Source organism: Ambystoma mexicanum, chromosome 5q, assembly GCF_040938575.1.
Source record: "Ambystoma mexicanum isolate Mex_15411 chromosome 5q, UKY_AmexF1_1, whole genome shotgun sequence".
In the NCBI taxonomy this organism is placed as follows: domain Eukaryota; kingdom Metazoa; phylum Chordata; class Amphibia; order Caudata; family Ambystomatidae; genus Ambystoma; species Ambystoma mexicanum.
In genome coordinates, this window is record NC_090933.1 from 1,080,506,290 (window position 1) to 1,080,528,461 (window position 22,172).

General features: G+C 45.9%; 1 protein-coding gene across 1 annotated transcript in view; it reads left to right on the forward strand.

The window, feature by feature from the left end:
- FAM91A1 (family with sequence similarity 91 member A1) overlaps positions 1 to 22,172 on the forward strand; it is a 1,180,047-nt gene that overhangs the window by 699,677 nt on the left and 458,198 nt on the right. The gene's annotated exons all lie outside the window — the stretch shown is intronic.

Here is a 22,172-nt window from a genome sequence, read left to right on the forward strand (position 1 = left end):
AAAGGGAAGCCAGGCGGACACGGTACCTTGTTGTGGAGGGCAGCTCCGGCGGGGGCAGTTGTTCCTGGTGGTGGATGCACGTCGGGTCTTTGCCAAGAGTAGAGATGTTCTCGTCGTCGAAGAAAAGTGAAGTCCGGTGCACCACCAGGGAAGAGACCAGCCGCGGAGTGCTCCGTCACAAGGCACCACCTTTTGGTTGCGGTACAGGGGTAGTGGCTATCTGGTTGCTGAGGTGCTCTGCACAGGCAATTCGACCACTGCGTCCTGAGGCGAATAAAAAGCAAAGGGGAATGGTTGTTCCCACCAGCCAGGGGAAGAGACTCTCCGGCAGGGAGATCTCCTCTGTCGTCGGGAAGTGGCGAGTCGGTTCCGCAGGGCTCCACCGGAGGCGTCGTCGTGCAGGTCGGCTCAGCGTTACCCTCGTCGGATTCTTAGGTCCTGTGGCGACTTCTGAAGATCCAGTCCCAAAAGCCCTGCTTTTATGCAGAAAAACCCCCATTCATTCAGCCTAGCTGTCAATCAACACATGCTAAGTGGTGAGCGGGAAGGCTCACCACTTGGGCCAATCACTCCAGAGGGCGACCGGAGTTGGCAAGGCAACTCGGTCCAGGGTGCCTAAACCCCCTCCCACACCCCTGTGGTAACCCAGACAGAATGGCACCACTTTGAAGGGTCTCTGTACAGAGCCCGCCAAAAGTGGAACAAAAGGGCTCGACCTTTGGTTTAGGAGTCACAGAGACGAACACAGACGCCATTTTAAAAACCGAGTTCTGGCAGAAAATACCATCCGATAAACTTATTTAAGATAAGTAGACCGGTGGTACGTTAGAGATTAACGAGGAAAAGTATCAATCTCCAACAATGGGACGAATCCCATAGGGTTAGGTTCGGGGTCGAACATAACAAGTAGTTTCCACTGCCACCAGCCAAAACTCGACGAGGGGGGACGGGACAGTGCCCCCTCGAGTAACAGATCCAGGAGTAATCGAATTACCCCTACTAGTACATCCACAATAAGATGGTTTGTACTAGTTCTGTTAGTAAATTTAGGTCTAGTAAAGCCAATGGTGACTTTACATGCCCGGGGAGACAGTAGTCAGTCCCCGGGTATGGAGTCCATGGTGGGGGTCCGCTAGGACTCCCCAGTGTTACGGCACGTAGGGTGCGGTGTAACACACATAGAAAAACATATGAGACCCTATGGAGTAAAAGACCCCATAGCCCATAGAATTACACACATACATGTCCAAGAGTGGGAGGAAGAGTCTCACTCTTGGCAGGATGGAAAAAACAAACTCCAGAAATCCAGCAAAGCTGCTGGGGGACTCACTAGGTTAGGAAATTCAGCCTAAACAGAGAATTCTCCCTAACATTCCTTAACACCCAACTCCCCCACCCATTTCTTACACGAACACTGAGCCGAGGTAGAGGAGATCTAAGAGCAAATATGCCCAATCATTGCATTGGACATGTCCCACTAATACGGTCGGGCAACGTCAGGCACTTGTCTGTGATTGCATACACCTGAGGCCTATTAGCTCTCCCCACATGGTTAAGAGGTGGATCAAGGAGACATACTCTGAGCAATGTGAGGCACAAGAAGAAGCAGTGCTTCCAGGGTGATGGTGAGCCAGGTGGAAATGAACTACAGGCTGAGGGGCTGATTTAAGGAGTGAAGAAACCTTGGATATCCTGATGACAGATCGTCCCTCCCAAAGAACCTTGAGACTTACACCTGAAACGCCCCCAGAAGGAAAGGACATAGCCACCCTGCCGAGTGAATGGCAGAGTTGGGGAGGCGAAGCGGCACTTGTGGTAGCAAATTTAACTCCCAGATTATAAGATGTGAAGCAAACAAAATTAAAACGGCCAGTGAGTAGCTGAAAGCTTTGAAAAACCAGTCTGTGTTGAGAAAGAATCGTGACGGCAACAGTGTGTCCAGCGAATGAAGATTGGCATGTGCCAATAAGGTGCGAGACAAAGCCTGCATTTGGTAAAGTGAACACACCACCTTTGTGAGCACTACACAATGATCATACAGCATCTGCTGTTGGGGTTTCAACATCATCCCTCCCTTCATTATTATCACACAACTTTCCTGTACAAACTTCAATATCATCACAGATACACAGCAGACACCATATTTTCGCAGACTTTAGCATTACCCTTTTAGGGCTTCATTTTCATCTAATGACTAATACCATCCTTGTGGTGACTTGGAATTGCCAATTTAACTGAAAGAAATTACTGTATGGCCTAGTTGACCAAATTTAGGCTGTACGAAATGATTGTACAATCAGAAATTCGGTCAACTAGGCCATACGGTTCCATTATAGCAAACAAGGGGAATGGGGTTGCAGGAGCATCCCCCGCTCCTCTTGCTAACTATAATGGGAACAGGGGTTGCGGGGGTGTCCCCCTCTTCTTGGACATTGCAAGGGGGGGGCTAAAAAAAAAGGGACCCTGCAGCGTCAGCTCCGACCCGCGTTGCAGGGACAGAACTGACGTCGCAGGGGAGTAAAAGGAGCTCCGGCAGACGGCACTAAGGTAAGTAGGGAAGGGGAGGTGGATAAAGGGCTGCTGGCAGGCCAGGGATTGCCTTGTTAGGCCAAAGGTCAAATAGATTTGCAGCAAAATCGACTATGGTCAATTCCGCCGTGAATATATTGATCTCGGTCAAACAACCCATATCTGGTTAATTCAATATCATCACACTTCTCATGGGAAATTCATTATTACATAACTCCATTCCATCAAGTCTTCAATGTCATCATAAAGCATACTTGTGAAGATTTAAATGTTCCACACACCATCTTGGACAATATATCTCACGCCATCCCTTTAGGGACTTTGAAATCATCAAAGATCATCCTGTAGGGACTTCATTATTGTTTTATCATCATAAACCATACTTCTGATGCTTGTTAATCTGCTTAGAATCACATACTGTGCATATGGTCCAACATCCAGTGCTAACCGCAGAGTATTGCATCTTGTCTTTCGGGGACCAAAAGGGGACGTCGGCATAGGCGTGTCTAGCCCTAACGTGATGTGTGTAGTACCCAAAATCCCTCACGCGCCGAGGTCCCTCAGATTGGTTTTTTCCGCACAGATAACTGGTCGCCCTAAGCGGAGCTCTTCATGAGACCTTGTTTATCTTACTGAATTGTCGGTTTTACTCCCCTTTAAGTCACTCACCTTCCAGAAGATCATCAACAATGACTACGGGAGATCGACTGCGGCTGTGGGATCCGACGCCTAAGTTTCGGTGTTCGGCCTTCCACGTGGTCGGGCCTTCTGGCCGACCTACACAGTAGGGAGAGTGGGCTCGGGGTTCGCCATATTGTTTTACTATGTCTTTCCTCTTTTCCACTGCTTTCCTTTTTGGTCTGGTCACCCTTCCCTCCTGCTATGGAGAGGACTCCATTTAGATTCTGCCCTGTATGCAGGGTCAGGTATCCGTGGAAAGACGAGCACACGTCGTGTAACGCTTGTCTCCCCCAGAGCACGACGAAAAAAGGTGTTCGGCGTGTAAACTCCTTAAACCTAAAACCCTTAGGGAGCACCGGTTGAAGCGGTGGGCTGCGTACGGAATGTCACGCGTGGAGCCTTCCTCCCCTGCCGCGACACCTGCCGAAAGTGACAGGGGTACGTCGGATGACCAAACGCCCAACGCAGACGTTATAGACCTTGAGGCGGACATTTCTGGTGCCGCCACGCCTGTCCCCGACCCTTCCAGGCTCGACTCCGGTCCTGCTACAGGGGCTATACCCGGTGACAGGGGCGTACAATCGCACTTCACAAAACACACAGCCCAAATGCCCTCCTCGACGCCTTCGTCGAAGAAGGCGAAAGCGCCAACAGGTCCGCCGAAGATTTCGACGGTGCCCACGGATCGTTCTGATCCGACGCCTTCCCCGCACCCGCAGCAGCGCGTGACGACTGGACAGAGTAAACATAACAAGGGCGCTACCCCCCAAACTTCACGCTCCGAAGTTTCTGCTCTAGAATCTTCGACGCCTTCTAAGGCCCGTAAGGGCCCGAAAACTACAAGTAGGCCTCTACCCGAGAAACCTTCCGCAGGCCCTGCTCTAGCCGCGGAAAAGGTTCCCGCTACCGGTACTTCTTCGGAGACCTTGTCTCTTGACGATTCGGAGACTATCCGTAAGAGTATCAACAGAATCGCTACGGCGGTAGGCCTAGTACCGGTTTCGTCAGAAGATATGGGCCAATCCGTTGAAAAGTTTTCCACGGATTTGGAAGACGATGCCGAGGATTCCTATGAAGAAAGCCAGGTGCCCCTCTCTAGTACTCTGAGGAGACCCTCTCAACGCCCTTGGCCTGAGGCCTCAGCGCCTACTTAGTTAGGTCCATTTGGGTCATCCAAGTGGACCACGGAACAGTTCGAGGGGTGCATGGCCGGCTGGAACAGTTTTTCAGAACTTCTGATCAACCTCCGCCGAAAAAGACTCGGGTGGACCCTAACCCAGCACAGGAAGATGTCCAACTACAAGTGGATTATCAAGAAGATACCCAGATGGACACATATAGAGACATATTTACAGAAGAGGAGGAGGCCTCTTTTCTGGACAACTACGGGGAAGATCAAGGTGTTACTGACAACTGGGAAGACACCCAGCAAGACGATTACAACTCCGATATCGTTTGCCTCGACTCTCCCCCATCCACACCGATTCGACAAGCCTTCCCGGTGGATGATCAAATGGCTTTCAACAACATGTTAAAGAAAGCAGCGGAGTTTTTCAAGATTGCCACGCTTGAAGCCTTGCCCGAACAAGATTTCGCGGAGGACATCATCAATGAAAAACCCCCGGCAAGCCAGTCCATACCCCTTTTGAGTTCAGTCACTACTCACACCCGCTCAAACTAGGGCTGTGAACCCGAGGGTCGAAAAGCTTTTCCGCCCTTCTCCCACCGACCCGTTGTACATCAAGGGACATGCGATCCCAGACTCGCTGGTAGTCACTAACACTTGCAAAAGAGCAGGGGTTCCCCTCGCCACGGGTGAATCCCCCCCGGACAAGGAGTCTAAACGGCTGTATGACTTAGGGAAACGGGTTACGTCTGCGGCGGCTTATACCGTCCGCATTGCCAATAACACGACACTGCTAGCTAGCTACGTCGACGCTCAATTGAACCTACTCAAGGAAGGCCTTCAAGAGGTTCCTGAACCTACCAGAGCCAAGCTTCTAGCTATTGTCTCGGAAGGTAAATTGGCCAATCAAAATGTGGTGAAGAATACCCTCGACTCCGCAGAGACAGCAGGCAGGTCTCTCACTCAGGGTACTCTCCTAAAACGGCATGCGTGGTTGCGTACGTTGGGCTTCAGGCCCGAAACCCAGGCATCCATTATCAACAAACCCATGGAAGAGGCCAACCTCTTCGGGAAGGCGGTGGACGATGCGTTGGAGACGGCCAAAAAGGAGCACGAAACTATTAAATCGCTGCACCAGATTTCCCAGAAACCCTCTTCGCAGAGGGGCAATCATTCTCGGTGGTCCTTTCGAGGACAAGCCCGCGCAGCTCAGAACAATTTTGGCACGGGCACCTTCAACGCAAGTCAACCTTCTACAAGCTTCACCTACTACCCCCAAAGGGGTCAGAAGCGGGGTAGGAGCAGGGGCAGAGGCTCCAATTCCAAGGGAGCGTCTACTGCCGGTCAGAAATGACCACCAAGTCCAGGTCTCCTCCCATGTCTCCCCGGTCGGGGGGCGATTAACATCTTTCCTCAAGGCATGGGAGGGGATAACTTCAGACCAGTGGGTCTTAAAGACGGTCGCCCACGGTTACTGCGTGGAATTCGCCCGACCTCCACAGTTCAGACCGCCGAAACATCGACGCCTTTCACCGGAACATATTCCAGTGGAGGAATGGGTAAGGGATCCCTGCTGCATCCAACTTAACAGGAGCAATGTGATCAGGAATAGTCTCAAATGAACACTCTCAGATTCAGGTTCACGTCCTCTCCTCTCACTGCTGGTGTCAGCTAAAACTCATCCTGGACTTGGAGCAGATGGTTCCGATGCAAGGTCTTGATGTTTCTTGGCTGTCCTCCTAACCACAGTCAGTAGACAGTCAGCACTCCCAATTGATGCTCAATGATGAATGGTTGAGACTCCCACGTGTGACTCAGCTTGTTCTGTCCACTCTTTCCCAGGCTGTGGATCAACACACAATCACTAGGCAGAATACTTGCATCAATGTGCAAGATGCAAGGCAACTGAGGATCCGTGTAGCCCAGAATTGGTTTGAGGATTCGAGGAGCTCAAGTAGTGAGGGGCCGCGTCTCATTGAATGCCTCCTGGCATTAGTCGGTCCGCCTATCATCAAAGGGCTCTTGTGGATTGTGTAAATGATCTGCAGAGTTGATTGTAATCCTGCAGCTCATCTGGTTAGGCAGGTATCCTTTGATGAGGACAACAAGTGGTTGTGCGATGTTGGCAAATCCCACAGCAAATCTACATAGCAGTTAAAGAATTCAAGGAAACTCTGTGACTCCTTCAAGTTCTGAGGTCTTGACCAGGTGAGGAGGGCTTCCGTCTTTGCGGGATCTACAGGAATGCTGTCTACAGCAATAATGTTTCCGCTGCATTTGATGCTTGTCCAGCAACACTGGCATTTGTTCACACTGACCTTTAGCCTTTGCTCCCTTAGGCGATCAAACACCTTCATGAGCCTCTTGTTGTGTTCCTCCAGGGTCCTTCTGAACAAAATAAAATAATTCATGTAAACCATTACCTTCAGGTGGTTCATGTGACTGACAGTCTTTTACATGAGGTGTTGGAAATGTGCTGGTGCACCGGAAACCCCTTGTATCCTGATGAATTTGTACAATCCAAGCAAGCAGGAGAATGTCGTTTTCTCAACACCCACCGGATGCATTGGGATTTGGTAGTACCCACTACGCAGGTCCATGACCAAAATCGGTTTTCCCATCCTGATGTCCACCAAGAACGTCACATAGGACTACCATTTTAATACCAATATAGCTCAACATACGAAATATTTTCCATAGCCTTTATTGATGGAACTAATGACAAATGTTGCCAGTACTTGTAACATAACCATATGTGTTTACAGCTTGCTTGTTACCTCTTTGATATATGAAAGTACATGCAAATATCAATGTAATATTGCAGCCGCGTTGAGCATATAACTGGTATTTACTGCTTACTGTTATTTCTACGCCTTCCCACAATTGCCGATTCTTGTGCATGTGAATGTATACTTGCATGATCAATCCTTAGGGAGTCTACTTTACTCAATTCTCATTAGGACACCCAATGTCCAGCCATATGTATTGAGTGATCTTAGCCTTGGTCTCCACTTGCTAGGATTGTTTGCCAAGAAGGACCCTTTTTGGAATATTGACTTCTTTGTGCCTAATGGTTGCGTTCACCATATTATAGCCAACCTCTTGATACCTATCCACCGTGATCCTGATTGAGCCCCGCTTTTTGCCTACTGTACTGCTGTAATCCTGGGCGAGCCCCACATTTGCCTTTTGTATTACTGTATCCCTGTGAGAGCCCTGCATTTCCTTATTGCACTATTGTATTCCTTGGTATTCCTTGGTGAGCCCCGCATTTGCCCATTTCATTGCTGTATTCCTTAGGGTGCCTCAGACTGAGCCACTGTATTATTGTACAATATGAAGGGCCCCACATTTGCCTACTGTACTGCTGTATTCCTGGGTGAGCCCCACATTTGCCTATTGTATTATTGTACTAATGGGCGAACCCAGCATTCACCGAGTGTATTGCTGTATGCCTGGGAGAACCCCAAAGCTGTCTATTGTGTTATTGTATTCCCTAGTGATCCTCGCATTTTGTGCCCTACATTCCTGTATTCTATGGTGAGCCCCGCATTCGTCCATTGCATTGCTGTATTCTATAGTTGCTTCGCATCGAGACACTGCATTGTGATACTCTATGGTGTGCCCAGCATCTACCTATTGTATTGCTGTATTCTATGGCCATTTCTAAAGGTTTTATACTGCCATTTGAACCGTGCCACTGATTGTTGGACAGCTCTACTGGCACAGTAGCATACCAGACAGCATGTCAGACACACCTGCTTCTGTATCGCTTTGAATTACGCCTCAAATGCCGCGCTACTGCTTCTGCAAACTTTACTGAGCTGTATCTCACCTGCGTACGGTATACCCCATGTTATCACCCCAGGGGGAACATCCCCCCTCTTATATCTCCCAACCACAACATGCATGTTGCCTGCCTCCTCCTAGCTACCTTACTGTTCAGTCTAGCTCAGGCTCGCCATCACCTCACGCTGACCCATCAAAGTCACAACCATTATGACCCTGCCCCCTTCACTAGGGATCAAACCGTAGAAATTCCTACCTTCCCTTAACACCAACTCATGTCACCTCAACATCAGACCCACAACATTCTTACCTGGACTGTCCAAAACCCCCAACTCCTCTAAGGTCAACACCAAACCGGATACAGTAGCAACCCTAACTCCAGCACAATGAATTAATCTATATGCCAGGAAATGCACTCCTAACCAACCTTGCTCTACTATGGTCAGAAATGACAGGCTCTGCTAGACTTAACAATAATCTTGCCCTACAGTCTAACCCGCAAGACAAACCTTGCACTCCTAACTTGATACATTTCACAACCTCAAAGACACCCAAGAAAAATAGAGAGTCTCTAGAAAAAATGTAAACCAACCCCCCCGCCCATGACTATCCCCCAGCTAAAAGGAGGTCTAATCAATGCCATGCCACAGACATAGTCTATCTAATCACCACAGGTGACCTAGACTTCCTAGCTGTATCCAAGACCTGGCTACATGAAGCAGCTGGACCCTTCCTCGTGTTGGCCGTACCAGTCAACTTCACCATTGTGAGAGCTGACAGAGTCTCGTTGCAAAGGGGGTGGCATCGCCTTTATCACTAAATCTAGCCTACGGCTCAGAGCAACCCCCTCGCCCACTCTTAAGTCCTGTGAACTACTTACAGTTAAGCTTCCCACGTCCAAGACTAGCACCCTTACAATTCACTTAATATACAGACCCCCTGGCCTTATTGGTACCTTCGAAGAAGACGTCATGACATTACTTTCAGACAACATCAAGCCCTCATCCCAAATCTTGCTGCTAGGTGATTTCAATTTGGATTCTTCATGACCCTAACCATACACGAACCAAGGCACTACACAACGTCTTAACTGAACTGGGCCTTACTCAAAGAGTCAATCAACCTACTCACCAGAAAGATAGAACTCTTGACTGGGTAGCGGACATCAATACAGAGACCCCCATATCAGCTATCCTACCCTTAACTTGGACAGATCACCTTCTCATCTCCTTCACCACTCAGACCAAACGAGTAGAAACCAAAACCAAACTGATAGTGCCGCCCCTCCCTACGAGGAGCAAACAAAATATAACTACTGACAGGCTCTTGCCTCTCCTACTACCCACCTTGAACACCGCTTCAGAATCAGCGGACCCAGCCGAACTAGTTGAAATGTACAACGCCACCATGACCTCTGCGCTAGACGCCATCGTGCCTCTCAAACTGCGTAAAGGCAAACCCAAAGCCCATCTCAACACCTGGTTCACCCCACAGTTACAAATCATGCACGCAGAAAAAAGAAAACTCGAAGTTTATGGAGAAATCTCCCATCAAAAGAAAATAAACTCAATTTAACCGAATCAGCAAGTAAATACAAAGCTGAAATCCTTTGAGCTAAAAGAGAAACTTACAACAACCGGATCAGCAAAGCCAGTTCCAACACCAAGGAAATCTTAACGATCCTGAGGGAACTGGAATCCCTCATAACCCCTGAAGATCCCTGTAACAAGGATAAAATATGTTGCAGAGACATTCAAAATGCTCTGTAAAAAAAAATAGACACCCTCCAAAAAAAGATTGTAGCCAAAAGTCTCAATTTTGCCAAACCTGACTCAGACCCAGAACCGGCAAATCCCCAATTGAAATGCACTCCTGAATTCAAATTCTCACAAGTTACAATCATAGAGGTGGAAAAAATCATCACATCTCTCAAGCCTTCCAGATGCCAAGGCGACATCTGCTGCCCCCCTCAAATAATTAAAGAAGCTGCCAGAGACCTTGCCCCATTTATGACAAAATTAATAGACGCTTCATTTCGTACCTGCAAATTCCCAACCAACCTGAAGGACGCCTGGGTCATACCCTTGCTAAAGAAAGCCTCCCTAGACCCAACCATCCCCACAAATTACAGGCCAATTACACGGTCCCATTCCTCGTTAAAATTGTAGATAAGGTGGCCTACCTACAGATCCAGCACTTTCTGAAAACAAATAACCTCCTAGGACTCACACCACTTCATGGTACTGAAACTGCCCTGAAAAACCTAAAAATGCAAATTGAAGTCAATACTCAAGGACAAAAGGCAATATGCCCTGCTCCTCCTACTTGATGGCCGCCTTCGACTTGGTGGACCACACTATTGTCTGCAAGCACCTTTCCACTGCGGCTAACGTCTCGCACGAAGCCACTGATTGGATCCAACCCTTTCTTAACAGGTCGATGAGCGTATTCTCTCAGGCAGCTGCGCTGACCCCTGCCCAATCACATGCAGTGTGCCTTAGAGATCTTGTGTGTCCCCCATATATAAAATATATTCACTAAACCGCTATTCGACAAACTGGACCGTCTACGGATCATCTACACCAACAATGCAGATGATACCCAGATACTACTCCCCCTATCAGGCGACTACGACCGAGATCTAGTCTTCCTAAACAACACCTACCAAGTCATGGATGGCGGTCCATGGATTATGCCTGAATGACGAAAAGACAGAAATCCTAATCCTAGGTGCTCCAGCCCAACTCAATAAACTCGATGCACAATACTCTGCATTTATTATTGATGGCATCACCATCAAAGTGGCTCAAGAGACTAAAACCCTAGGCTTCTACTTAGACTCCACACTGAGCATGGGAAAACAAGCCAACGCCACTACATCCGCCACAGCGTACACTTGTAAGCCTATACATGCCTGCAAACCTTACCTATCCACTAAGAGCAGCAGCACCCTAGCGATAGCCCGAATTATGTCGAAACTCGACTACTGCAATGCCCGATATTCCTCTTCACATCTCGGGGTCAGTTTCTCACCTGAGTAGGGTCTCAGGCAGATATAGGGTCCATGTTCTGCTGGTGTCATGATACCCTCATTCAAAATATGCTTGAAAGCATTTGCCATGGAGGAAGAGTTCAGTATGGTGCCTCTATCCTCTGGTGTAGAACTGGTGCATGCTACTCCCAGGTGAACTAGGGTTGTTTGTTGGTGCAGCAAAGATGGCACCTACAGTGGTCACTGCAGGGTGAATGCATGCAGTGTTGGTCAAGGAAGGGCAGGGCAGGGCCTGAGCTAGGCATAGGTGGTGTGGATGGTAGGCTAGCCTTTAACACTGGCCAGGTATTTAATGCCCAAAGAGGATAGGACAATATTGAGTAACACCTGTGGATGCTAAGGGGCAACGTCTCAGCGTCGACTTTCTTAGGGCCATGGCAGACCAGGATACTGGTCCTTGCTGGGCCAAGGTCTTTACCCAGGCACTTGACCTAGCCTGTGAGGGACTCGAGGGACTCTAGGGACACCGCCATTTTGAGCACATGTTGTAGGGGTGTGCTCCATGCGACATCACCTATAAATAATTAATGGTCAGTCTTAAACCCCTCACGCTCAGCCCAGCTGGCTGCTGGAACCCCATTAATGAAGATGGTGCCTGTCTATCTGCTGTGGTGGCAAATCACAATTATTACAAGAATATAATCAAATCCTTTTCCACAAATGTGCACAAAAGAAAAATTGAAATTTACACTAGAAATATGTACACTAACCCAGAGAAGAGAAAGAGTAGGTATGCCTAGGTCGGTAGGTAGGGTCGGATAGGTATAGGCACACCAGAGGTGAGCTCAGCAGTGCCTCCAAGAAATGTAAGGGGGGTGGTCTTGCCGCGCTCCACCCATGCATCCGCATAAGGTTTGGTGGTGAAGGTCATGATGGCTAGCTTCCAAACCACATTTTCCCCCTTTTGTCTCCTGACAGGGGGAGCAAGAGACTGGATGCTCAGGGGCACACAATATTAACTACGGGCATCCTTGCCCTGAAAGCACTAAATGCACCCTGCACCTTGGCCAAGTTATCTTTTGAATTTTGGGCCGTGGTCTCTGAAGCAACAACAAATCTCCTAAATGGAGTTGAGGGACAGCTTCAACATGCCGGTAAAGAAGGACAGTCGTGAATTTCATGTTAAATAAATGGGCACAGTAAAGTAGGTGAAATGTGGCAGACGTTTGGCAGAAATGTAAAGGATTCACCTCCAGCTATGAACTGGAGCCAACTCTGCTGACTTTCTACCCATTTTCAGTGAAATTACTGCGGCAGAATTACTGCTGCAGTAATTCTGCCAAAAATGCCCCATAGAGTCCAATGTGAAAAAATGGAAACATACTCCGCCACCACCATGTGTAATCCAGCGGTAACTCTGCATGAGCAAGTGGAAGTAACCGAAAGTCCAGTGGATTTACAGACAGAATACCGCCCAACTCGTAATGACCCCCATTGTCAGGTGAGATTTCGTTCGATTGCTGATTTGGTCATGTACTAAGCAGAGCTTGATGTAACGTTACCATTACAGGAGTTCAAATTAACATAAAACACACTCGGGCCTATAAATATTTTCTTAAATTATTTCAACATCTTCACAAAACCTCTCTCTTTCTTCCTTGAAGCATAATATATCTGTAAGGCATATAATGTCAAAGAGCCCACGTATGAAAACTTTAATATCATTATACATCTTCATTAAGGAGACTTCAACATCATCACACACTATCCATGTGAGGACTTCAATATCATCACATATCAACCCTGTGGGGACCTCAACATCAGCTCACACCATCCACGTGAGGACTTAAATATCATCACATATCATCCCTTTGGGGACCTCACCATCAGCACACACCATCCATGTGAGGACTTAAATATCATCACATATCATCCCTGTGGGGACCTCACCATCAGCACACACCATCCACATGAGGACTTAAATATCATCACATATAAACCCTGTGGGGACCTCAACAACAACACACACCATCCATGTGAGGACTTAAATATCATCACATATCAATGCTGTGGGGACCTCAACATCAGCACACACCATCCATGTGAGGACTTAAATATCATCACAGATCATCCCTGTGGGGACCTCACCATCAGCACACACCATCCATGTGAGGACTTAAATATGATCACATATCAACCCTGTGGGGACCTCAACATCAGCACACACCATCCAGTTGGAGGATTCAATATCATTGCATTCCATCTCTATGGGACCTTGAGCATAATTACAAACTATTCTTATGGGGCCTAATATGCCATGACACACCATCCCTGTGAGGACCTCTTTGTCATCAAACAACATCCCAGTGGGGACCTGAACATGACCACACACCATCCTTTTGGTGGACTCAGTACCATCATATCAGCTCTATGGGGACTTCAGCATCATGCCATACTATTTGTATTCACATACCCTTTTATGGCCAATTGGGTGCATCTGTGGCTTCATTTGCATCACCTGAATGTATTTTCCTTCGCCTTTTGGGTATTTTTGGTTAAAATCGGCCACTATTTTTGGCTGTGTTTCGTTCAGTATTTTAACCTGAAGATAGGATGGAATTAGCATTTTTATTTCCAGCTCTAATTCCACTGGAGGATGTATCCCCGGGGGAATTATCACTGGTTTTCATTGCTTATTCCTCCAGTGCTAATTTCTTCAGGGTTAATTCCACCAGAGGAATTAGCGTCCATTTTCAATAACCCGTATATCAGCAGACTGATCAAAGTGGCGGCAATTCCAGTACTGCCACTTTGACCCTTAGAGATGAACTTGTAATGAAACCAAATTAGTATCAATTAAACATTAACCCTGTGAATATGTTTGTGTAATCAGACAAAATGTGATGCCAACATTCAATTAATTCACATATCAGACTATAGACAAGATGACATCAGTGCACATAATGTGTTGTCTTCACAGTGTGGACAAGATGACATCAGTGCACATAATGTGGTGTCTTCACAGTGTGGACAAGATGACATCAGTGCACATAATGTGTTGTCTTCACAGTGTGGAATTCAATTTCATCACACACCACCCCTATGGGGACTTCAACAAAATCACAGAAAAATAAGGAAGTAAAGTAAGTCACATTGTGATTGGTTTGTTACAAAGTAGCCAATGCTTAAAATGAATCTGGATGTGTGTTGTGCAATGAGGGAAGACTTATGTTGCGTATCAATTATATTCAATTCTGTAAACATACAAAATACACAAAAAACAGCTTAATTTCATTATTTTACATTTAAACGCAGAGTTCAGGCCATTTAAAACACAATTGAATTTGTGTATAAATGGTTCCCATGAATCTGCTGTCTGCTGCCTAAGCATGTAGGGCATCTGATTTATCAAGTGTGTTTAAATTCCTGTCTGTGTGTTGATGACTGCAATACCACACCCACCCTGCGGGGGCAGAGCTGAGTAAAAAATCAACACACCAAAATAAACACAGGTCCCCACAAAGCCATTTTTTAAAAAGTTCTAAAAATTGGCACAGATGTCTTTTAAGTTGTTTTAAGTCATTTGGAAGGCATTACCATGTGGGGACTTGGGTTTAGGTCCCCACAGTGAAATCAAGTCCCCACAGCGTGTGCATGTTTACACACCCAAGTCCCCACAAGGATAGTAACACAAACACACACTCACACTCACACACACTCACATTCACACACACACACACACACATTCACACACACACCCCCCGCCCCCCTCAGCATACACGTATTTAAATAAATGAACATAAACACACCTTCTGCAGGGCCCCCCTTGGGTACTATTCAAACAGTCTGTGACTAAATGTATTTATTTATTTAAAGGAATTAATATCCATTTGCAACTGTGGGCCACTTTTTCATTGGTGCCTGATAGTTTTATGGTCCAGTCCGACCATGTGAGCCGCCCCTGCCCATTTCCTCCTATCTAAAATGTTTTTTTATTTACATTTTATACTGGGCTGTACAGTTTGAAGACCTCTGCCCTAACGTATCAGGGCATAATTACAGTTAAGAAAGTGGTTACAGATGATTATAAAGGATGATTTCATAGTTACACATAAATTTGAGGAACAAGTACTCTTAACATCAGATAAAAAGAAAAGAAGCACAACTGTACAGACATATAGGGGTCAGTAGTGGCAGAAGGTCTAATCAGATCTGGGAGATCTAAAGACAAACTATGTTAGGCTGTGTTGAATAACCATGTTTTTAGTAGTTTCTTGAAGATGGGTAGTGAGGGTTCATTTTTCATATTAAGGCGGAGGGGATTCCAGTGGGTGGGAGCAAGAACTGGAAAGCTAGTTTCTCCAAACCTGCTGTTCTTGTAGTGTGGGATGAACAGGAGACATTTTGCATTAGATCTTAGTGTTCTATTAGCGTTTTTTTGTGATGGAATTGTTCAGGTATGTGGGAGCTGTATTATTGATACATTTGTGTGTAATGCAAAGGGCTTTAAACGTGATTCTAGCTTTAATTGGCAACCAATGGACCTCTCTTCTGATATGGGAGATGATGTTTTTAGCCCTAAAGAATCTCGTAGGGTTTTGTTTTGAATGAGTTGAAGTTTGGCTATGTTTGCCTTTGAATTACCTAGTAGGAGAACATTGCAATAATCTACTTTAGAAAGTATTAGGGCTCTGGCTAGTGTAATGCAATTAACTGGGGGTGAGAAACTGACCGCTAAGAGCTATGAGTTTGGCTGTGTATGAGGTGGATGAGGCGAGGTCATTTGTGTGCTTTGTCACAGATTGGTTGGCATCGAGGTAGACACCAAGTGTTTTGACTTGTTTTATGACGGGTATGGTGGTGCCATCGATTATGATTGACTTGTACTCAGAGTGGAGGGTATTAATTTTAGTGGGGGGAGCCCACAATGAGAATCAGTTTTCTCATTAAGGCAGAGGCTGTTTAGAGCCATCCAATTTTGTATGATTGCATAGATGTTATTTATTAGGATGGTGTCTAATTCATAGTTCCCAGAGTGGTACGAGTCATCAGCAAAGTTGGTGTAGATGACACCCATATTGTCTAGCGCAGCGAATAGAAGTTTAGTGTAGGTGTTGTATAAGGTGGGGGAGAGGCAGGAACCTTGGGGGACACCTATTGGCACTGCGATAATATCAGCTACTTCATTTCCTATGCAGATTCTAGATGAGCCATTAGCTAGAAAGGATTTGATCTAGCATGTTGTATCATTGGAGAAACAAAAGTCATTGGCTAATGTGGTACAGAGTTTGTTGTGGTCCACAAGGTCAAATGCTGATCTAAATCTAATAATAAGAGGATACATAGTTTCCCTGTGTCTCTGATCGCGTCCATCTGGATTTTAAGATCTTGGAGAGCTGTTTCTGTACTATGGGTGGGGCGGAATCCTGATTGTCTAGTGCCTAAAGGTTGGTTTAGTTCCAAGTGGTCCTGAATTTGAGAGTCGGCTACTTTGTCAATAATATTCAGCAGGAAGGGAACTGTAATGATAGGACGGTAGTTAGTGGGGACAGTTGGGTCAAGGGTGTTTTTTTTAGAAGCGGGTTGAGCCAAGCTTCTTTGATGCTAGTTGGTACCAGGATGGAGCTAAATGAGGGGTTGACAAAGTCAGTGATAATGGGAGTTGAGGGTAGGTGCACCGAGTTTAACTAGGTGGGCAAGGAATTGATCACCTTTACAGTTAGATGCTTTTAGTTTAGTTATGGTTTTTAAAATTTGGTCCTCGGTGATTGTTTTAAAATGGAAGGGGAAATATCATTAGAGATAGTCACTTTAGTGGTATTAGTGGGGCTGTTTTTGTCTGCTAACAGTTTCCGTTTTTTGTTGATTTTAGTTTGGAGTAAGTCAATCTTAGAGGCTAGGGCATTTTGGATCGTAGTGCACCAATCTTTGCTTGTATTGGATGGGGTGGAATTAGAGATGGGGTTTTCTAATTCTCTGGGAATGTTAAAGAGTTCTTTGGCATTGGAGTTAGTATTGGAGATACGGGTATTATATGCATTGGCTTTATGGCTTATAATCAGTAATTTATAAGTTCTATTAGCTAATTTAAAAGCGTTTTCGTTATCCAAGTTGGACTTTTTCTTAAATATGTGTTCCAATGATCGTTTGGTACGCCTGAGTGCTACTAGGTCGTCATTGAACCAATAACACTTGCTTTTTTTAGTTTTGCGAGTCTTGATGGTTATAGGGGCCACCATGTCTATGGTGGTGGTGAGGCAGTTCTGGTATATATCTGCTAACAGCGTGGGGTTTTTAGTATTGATTGTACTAGTTTTAAGGTTAATGATGATAGGGGAGATAGCATCGGATGTAAGTTTGCAGGTGTTTCTCGTTTCACAAGTCGCCAAATTATTTGCAGTTTCTATTTTACTGCCCTGACAATTTATTGTAAAATGAATGCTATGGTGATCTGACCAATCTAATGGAAGGATGGAATCAGTGGTTATTGGCATGTTAACCGTGAGTAGCCAGTTAAGGGTTCTTCCTTGAGTATGAGTGGGGACGTTGATATGTTGGGTGAAATTCATGTCAGAGAGTGCTTCATAGAAGGTGGCTTCTTGTCTGCTAGATCATTAAAACCTAAATTTAGGTCTCCAAGTACCATAAATTTGGTATTAGGTTTGAGAAAAGGTGTGAGCAGTAGCGGGATGTCAATGTCGGGGTTATAGTTTTTGTTAGGAGCTCTGTAGATTAGCAGAATATTAATGGTAGTGTTTGGGTTTGTTGTTATTTTTGCTAGAAGGAGCTCGTAACCATCTATTTGTTCCACAGGGCAGGTTCTGATGTGGAGGTTGTCTTTGAGTATGATAGCTACTCCGCCTCCTTGCGAATTGCATCCATCGATCCTGTGGATGTGGAAGCCGGGTGGCAGTGCTAGAGATAGGAGGGGGCCCGACACTTGGTGTAACCAAGTTTCTGTAACTGCTTGGAGGTCTAGTTGGAGATCAATAATGTGGTCATGAACCTCGATAGCATGAACACCCAGTGAACAGGCGTTAATGAGTGCACATTTGATTGTGGTTGTGTGTTGTGTGTTGTAGGCGCACTGGTTTGGTAATACTGGGTGGCTGTAAAGTTTGGGAGGGGTGTTGTTTAGGGGTATACGATTTTGTCTTAGGAGCAGCTTTGGATAGTGTTGATGGTTGATAGGCCTGTGATTATCGGCTTAGTCCGTGATATTAATCTCAATTGTCTCTTTACACCGGCAATGGGGTTAGATGAGATAAGCGCTGCATTTGAGAGGTCTTGGAAGCAAGTAGAACTCGGGATAGTCGTGGGCTCTAAGATGGTAGGGCCTGATGGGTGTAATATCAGTGGCTTGGTCCGTGTTTTTAATCTTCTTAATCGCGTGTGCCCATGGAGGGTTTGGTGGCCATAGTATGGGTAGATAAGGGATCATGTAGTTTGGAGGAGCTATGGATAGGCGTAGGATCAGAAGTATTAGGGCTCTTGGCAGTGATTCGAGTGCTACTGGGCTGAGTAGGGGAATGGGAGGCTGGCGTTACAGGTAGGAACAGTGTTGGGCAGGGGATGGGTTAATGCCTAGGCCTGGTCAATTTAGTGAGACCATTGCCTAAGGGTATGAAGGCGTTTCCAGTGCAGGGTGTACAATTATTAATAATGCAATAGGGGAACATGATCATGATTATTAGTTTGCATAGTGAGCAAAATACAATATGGTATATACGTGAATGTCTGCAGATCATCCAACAGAGACAAGGATACAGTGGTATTAATTATGGGTTTACACAGTTTGGCGCTTGCAATAACACTCAGTTAACAGCTAGGTGCCTTATGAAACATGGAATGGTTAGATGGTAAAATGGGGTCTACAATCAGATCATAAACCACAGTACCGTGCGATGCCCAAGCGGTGTGGACTAGGAGGGTGTTGGGGATTGCAGCAATGGTTGTAGACAAATATAGTTCGGAGCTGGTAATGTTATTCACACCTTAACTGCGACAGTTTGCAGTATTGCATTGAATTGTCATACCGGTATATTTTCATAAAATAGATTACGCTTGAGCCGCCGTCGTGGAGCGGTGATGAATTTGGGTACTCACGGGTCACTGGTAGTGCAGCGTTCGGCGTTCCGACCGTCTCAGACAGGCTTGAGACAGGGTGGCCTTGTGGGTCTGGCCTTAGGGAGAGGCCCGGCTACTTCGCGAAAGGATGCAGAATAACACTGTAGCAAACAACCAATGGGAGTCCTGCTAGGCTTAGGAAGTCGTCGCCATGGAAGCAAGCAGGAGAATAGGCGTCGGGTCGACGCGGGTGGCCATTTTGGAATGGTGATGATTTTCGTGTTCTGTTACAGCAGAGAACACCGTGGATCAGAGAACACCGTGGATCAGAGAACACTGTGGATCAGCATCCGTTGATGAGAAGGCGGATGCAGATATTTATTTGAAGTAATCTGTGTCTAGGTGGCACTGATAATAATTATCATGCAGGCTGGCACTGGGAAGCGAGGGAAATTTCTCTGTCAGGGGCTAGCTCCCTTACCTCACTGCTGTGAGAGCCTGGTGATGGCTAAGGGCTGCTACTGCTCCTCCTGATCGGAACTATTATCATTCATTGTGGTGGGAACAGTTTGGGTAACGTGACTGGAATTTCATGCTTTTGTTTGCGATGTTGGCATGACATCGTTTCATAATGAGAATATTAAATTTGATAGGGCCTACATTTTTCGTCGAGATGAAGTTCTTCTAACTGATGTGGGTAATCAGATATTTGTGGAAAACATTAAAAATGCTTTGAAGCAGTTTTTGTGGACGAGAGAAGAAATACTGAAATTCAGTGAAATGTTTTCTTAGTTCAGTTTGTAAAACTAAAAAAAAAATAGAAAAACCTAAAAAAACGAAAAAGGTTCTTTTAAGAGCCACTCTTTTTGAACGCAAAACAATTAGAATGATTTCAATTGACCCACGCCCTGCACTGTTTAGATGTCTGCGCATTAATATTTTTTAACTGTGAAAGGTGTCTCCTAAATGAACCCATTTCTGTATTTATTCAATTTTGTATTTTTGGGCCATTTTTCCTCGGGAGAGGCAAGGTAGGGATGGCAAGGTAGGGTAGGCAAGGGTGGGAAGGCAAAGGTGGGAAGGGTGACCAACCAGAGGGACGAAGGGGCAGGGGGAGAGAGAGTAAGATGTTGGGCATGCCTTAATCAGGTAGGTGGCAGTGTTCCTCATGCTCCTCGATTGCAGCCTCGAAAGCACTCTGAAACGGACCGCCCTCCCCCTCAGATCGGTGCTTCACAGTACATGCATAGCACTGTGACCCTCTAAAGGTAAGGGTTAACACTGTTCTGTATGGCCTGTGAAGCCGCCGCTGGGATCCTCTGCCCCAAAGGAGTATCTTTTGTGGTGACAGGAGCAGATGAAGATGATGGGGTGGAGGAAGTCAACCTGCTCTTACCTGAGAAAGGTATCACCTTTCTAAGAGCACTATGGTAGGTCGATTTGGTGTGGCACCTCATGGAAGTAGTCCCGTAGGAATACAAGCCTGGTTTCCTGCGACTGAGTACAACGCTGTACTCAGTGCATCGGACCTAGCTTGCACAAGCCTTTGGGACATTTCCAACGGTCGTAATAAATTGCTACACCCAGGACTCCATCTCAGTACTGGTGACAGGGACTTCCCCCACTTCATCCTCTTCTTCTTGATCCTCCTCTTCTGTATCACTGCGCCTATTCCCCTCTCCAGGTTGTTGTGGTGGTGGTGGGGGTGGTGGTGGGGGTGGCTAGGAAGGAGGGATGGCCATGACAGATTCCAGGATGGTCTCAAAGATGTTCTGCAAAACAAATCTGCAAAGTAGGTGCTCTCTCTTGGATAGCCAGATTGAGGAAAAGTAATGGTTGGGTCTCTTTAGAGGAACCGTCCACGGACAGTCGTACTGTCCGCAGACTACCAAGTCAAAAAATAGGCCTTGAAAAGTTGTGAAAAGTTGCCAGATCAACCAAAAATGGGTCTGGGAGCTGAGCACGGTAACGTTTCTGCTTGAAACACCCTAGCTTGTCTGGAAAAGTACTTTTAAAATCTCTGAGGCCACGGACACTGTTCGCGGACCACGCCGGCAGGCCGCACAGGTACAGTCACATAATGAAATCCGTGGCCCTGATGGGCATCCCCGGACATCCTCCAGGCAGGAATCGCAGGGCACACACACTGGATGTCCGTAGAATAGGCGCAGTGACCGCAGACTAATGTGTGTCACACAAAAACTGACATGTTCAGATATCTCTCCTGCCCGGGGGCACCTTAGTTTTGTGTGCGGACAGTCGCGTAGCCCGCGGACTCATAATGGGAGTTTAAAAACAAGTAGGAAACATTATACAATAGTAAACAAAACATTTATAGTACAAGAAATATATTTATTCAAGAAAGGGCTGGGGTTTCGGAATTGGAAACATAAATGCGAGAATCACAAACTTTTGTACAATAATTATAAGGGAGGAAGGGAGCAAGGTTTCATCAAAGCGTCTTTCATTAAAAGGTTCAGGATTTGCTTGAGATGATTGCCGGGGACAGCTGTAAGAAGGACAGTGATGGGGAATATTTTTAATCACAAGATTTTTCACAAACTGTAAAGTTCTTTCAAATCATTAGTAAGTTCATTTCATTTGTTGGACAGGTTCATGATTTGATTATTTACAGTTGGGGATACAGCTTCTGTTTGTAATTCTGGGGATTGGTTGTAATACAACTGGGGCGTGTTTTCTTCATGAAAACTATGTACTTTAAGAGAAATAGAAATTATTATTTTTGTAAGGTGTGTACAAAATACATTATTTGTTGACATTAAAATATCTATTGTATACCATTGGAGATGTTGTTGCTCATTTCTTCTTTTGGCAAGTTCTCTAACCATTCAAGTGTGCTAGCCATTTCTGTGAGAAAAAAGGTTTATAACACATGTTCATGTAATGAAAATTATAAAAGAGAAATAAATACAATGCGTTTACTATTTAGTGAGAATGTGTTGTCCAATAAGCACCTGGTGTTTTTTA